The 3,609-nt window shown below is 44.7% G+C and overlaps 1 pseudogene across 1 annotated transcript; it reads left to right on the top strand.

The window, feature by feature from the left end:
* The first annotated feature begins 2,672 nt into the window (after positions 1-2,672).
* Positions 2,673-3,372, top strand: LOC311010237 (la-related protein 7 pseudogene; annotated as a pseudogene). The gene has a single exon. The product of its transcript is annotated as a la-related protein 7 pseudogene (transcript).
* The last annotated feature ends 237 nt before the right edge of the window (positions 3,373-3,609 follow it).

The raw sequence follows: 3,609 nt of genomic DNA, 5'->3' as shown, positions 1-3,609 counted from the left end.
ACGGGATGCATTACCAAACCCGACTCGGGAAGACGGCCTCACACCGTCCATGGGCTGAGCCTCGATCAGAAGGACTCAGGCCCCCGCGCGACACCGGGCAATCGGTCTTCCGTACGCCACATTTCCCACGTCCGCCCGCCCGTCGGACGGGGATTCGGCGCTGGGCTATTCCCTCTTCGCTCGCCGCTACTGAGGGAATCCTAGATAGTTTATTTTCCTCCAATTAGTAATATGCTTAAATTCAGCGGGTTGTCTCGTCTGATCTGAGGTCGAATGTGGCCCCGACTCTGGGGAGAGGTGCGAGGGACGTGGCTCCCGGAGGAGGCTCACGGACTCTGGCATCGGGTACCCCGAGGCGGAGGAGGAGGGCGAATGACGCGAATGAAGCGAATGAAGCGAATGACGCGAATGAAGCGAATAAATGAAGCGCACGGTGAGACCATACTGCTCAGTGCGCACGTGTTAGTCACTGCTCACGAGCGCAGCACATTGGGAGTTATTTATTTATTTATTTATTTTACATTTGATTGCGGTAGCTTATTATAAATGCATAATTTGTAAATAAGGTATATTTATGTATAAGCCTTGCAGATGGAAAATGCTTTATATCCGAGTTTCAAAATGCCCCAAGTAACTTAAGAAATATTTTTTAAAACTTTATTTTATTTTATTGACAATAAGATAAGGCTGTATTTGCACTCATTTTTGACTGTAAATGTATTCTAAAACACTCAAAGGTTCTGCATTCAATTCACATATTCGTCAAAAGTGTTTAAAGTATATTTAAGGTATCAAAAAATACGTTTTATATGCTTTTTTTTTATATATATAATCGGCCGATTAAATCGTTATCGTAATTTTTCTCTGAAAATAATCGGCATCGGCATCGGCACTCAAAAATCAATATCGGTCGGGCCCTAGTAATAACAAACCTGAAGCTGAAGAAAGAAACCCTAAACATTAACAGAAAACGACCCGCGAACATGAGTGACTGAGGGAGAGACAGAGAGCTGTTCTGTGTGTGAGTGATCAGAGCGGACACAACAACACATCTGCGAGTGTGTAGGGGAGGGGCTGTAGCATATCACAGGACGCAGACACAGTCAGCTACCCAATGAGGATTTTTATTTAATCCGAGCACAGATATTGACTCGTATTACTCGTATAATACTCGTACTCGGCAAAAGTGCTTTATCCGTACCGGATACTCGTTTCAGCCGAGTATCCGGCTCAACTCTACACATCACTTCATCATACTATTTGAAATATTTATATATATAGAAAGTAGAACCTGCACTTGCCTTGGAGGTGCAGCTCGTGGAGAAACTTGCTCCGAACCCCCGAGGTCCATTGATCCAAATCGCACTCCCGTTCTAAAAAGGAAACAAAACCAGTTTATTTTCTTCACTCATATACTACACACATCACTAGGGATGAGCGAGTACAGCATTATCTGTATCTGTATCTGTTAACCATATGAATTATCTGTATCTGTATCTGTACTCGGAGTGGGCGGGGACTAACCCGGAAGTGGGCGGGATTTAACCCGGACGTGGGTCTGGTTGTCTTGAAATGAGCGAGGTTTTAACTGGTATGTTATTTTTAGCATGCAATTGATATGGGCTGATCAGAAATTGTTATTTATTGCTGATTAGAAAACTATTTACAGGACAGCATCAGCATTGAGCTTCAGATCAATGGTTTTGATCACGATAGCAAACGAACTATTTACAGAACAAGTTTTGCAACAATGAATACAACACATGCGGTTGCAATTATCAAGTAAAATGTAATGAAGAGTTTTCATACTCAACAATAACTTTTTTCTTTATTTTTTTTATGATCAGTGTGATCTTTTTATATATATATTGTAGGAGCCAAATCGGTCATTTTCTTTGTTTTGTAATGTTGTACACATTTTGTGCCAGTAGGTGGCGATTTCTGTTCAGGTAATTGGCCTGAAGTGATAAATGTAGGTGGGTAATCAGCGCAGGTGCGCACGCTGAGGAACTCATACGGTTTTGACCGTGCCATGCCGTGTTATGCCACAGAGAGAATGTGTTGTTGTGTTTAGTGAGTATTCGAGTCGGCTGTATAAATAAATTTGCAACAAAAGGAGAAGCTTTGACTGGACAGTTGCTGTGTTATGCACTTTGGCTACACCTGCATACACCTAGACTTACATTGGCACGCGTAAAGCCCTTTAAACCGCAGCGTGCGTCGATAGTGACAAAGGGCCGCTATACTTGTCAAAACCCTGGTTCCCATTGGACTCGTTGGGAAACTGTTGGCGTGGGAGCTGTGGGCCTTTGCTGCCCGAGAAAGCCATATCGTGGGAGGACGAGTGGAGGAGCTGCCGTTGCCAGGGTCTGGGTCTGAGGCGGAGTTCGGCATCAGCTGCAGTCACCACTAATAATATAATAACAACTGAGGAGCTGGATAAATGGTCTTACCTGTCAGATGTTCACATCCCACACATAAAAGCAAACGTTGATTTGTTGATAGGAACCAACGCTCCCAAATTGCTGGAACCATGGGAGGTCATCAACAGCCACGGGAATGGCCCGTACGCTATTAGAACTGTGTTGGGATGGATCATTAATGGTCCACTGAGTGGAAGCAGTGGTGCCTTGGAGACAGAGTTTCTCTCTGCCACAGTGAACAGGATTTCTATGAGGAAGAGGAGTGAAAGTGACACGGAGAGAGGTGTTGAGGAAGGGAAAGAAAACAGAGATGATTCAACACTCAAAGCCAAGAGGAAGAGAAAAAAGAAACACAAGGAGAAACTGAAAATCGGCGAAGAAGTCATCCCACTCCGGGTTCTAGCAAAGAAACAGTGGCTGGAGTTGAAGGATGAGTATCTGACGTTGCAGAAGCGCAGCATGAAGTCCCTGAAGAAGTGCATCAATAAGATCGATGTCAAGAAGAACAAGAGTGTGATGGAGAACAGAGAAGGCTCCTCAAGATGCCGAGAAGAAAGACACCAATCAAGGCCCTAAGTTTATCAGTGGTGTCATCGTGAAGATTACGGACAGCAAGCCGCTGCCAGAGAGGAAGTTCGTTAAGGATGCTCTGTGTAAAATATCCCCAGTAGCGTACATTGACACCCTGGAAGGAGATTCTGAGGGTTACATCCGCTTTCACATCCCGGAAGACGCCAAAGCCGTCGGCGATGCCGGAGCAGAGCTCCAGAAACAGCACAGCTGGAAGCTGGAGATTCTCACAGGTGACCATGAACAACGGTACTGGCAGAAGATCCTCGTGGACCGCCAAGTCAAGCTGAATCGTCCAGGGGAAAAGAAGTCTTGCTGCTGGGGACATTGTGTTAGTGGTGGACTCAACAGCTCCTCGAGGCTCTTGGCTGCTTGGTAAAGTTATGGAAACCTTTCCTGACAAGCATGGGTTTGTGCGATCTGTTCGTCTCAAGACAAAGTCTAGTATTATGGAAAGGCCTGTAACTAAACTTTGCCTGCTGATGGCAGCCTGTGAGGTTTAATTGGTGTTTTTGCACTAATGGGATTGTTATACATTTATCACTAAGAAGAACAGTTGGCTCCTTTTGTTTTTTTTGTTTGTTTGAATTGTTATGTTACACGCCATTAACAATTA

This window comes from Eutrigla gurnardus (genome assembly GCF_963514095.1).
Source record: "Eutrigla gurnardus genome assembly, contig: SCAFFOLD_61, whole genome shotgun sequence".
Taxonomy (NCBI): Eukaryota; Metazoa; Chordata; class Actinopteri; order Perciformes; family Triglidae; genus Eutrigla; species Eutrigla gurnardus.
Note: the sequence above shows the minus strand (reverse complement) of the source record. Positions and strands in the feature narration are given on the sequence as shown.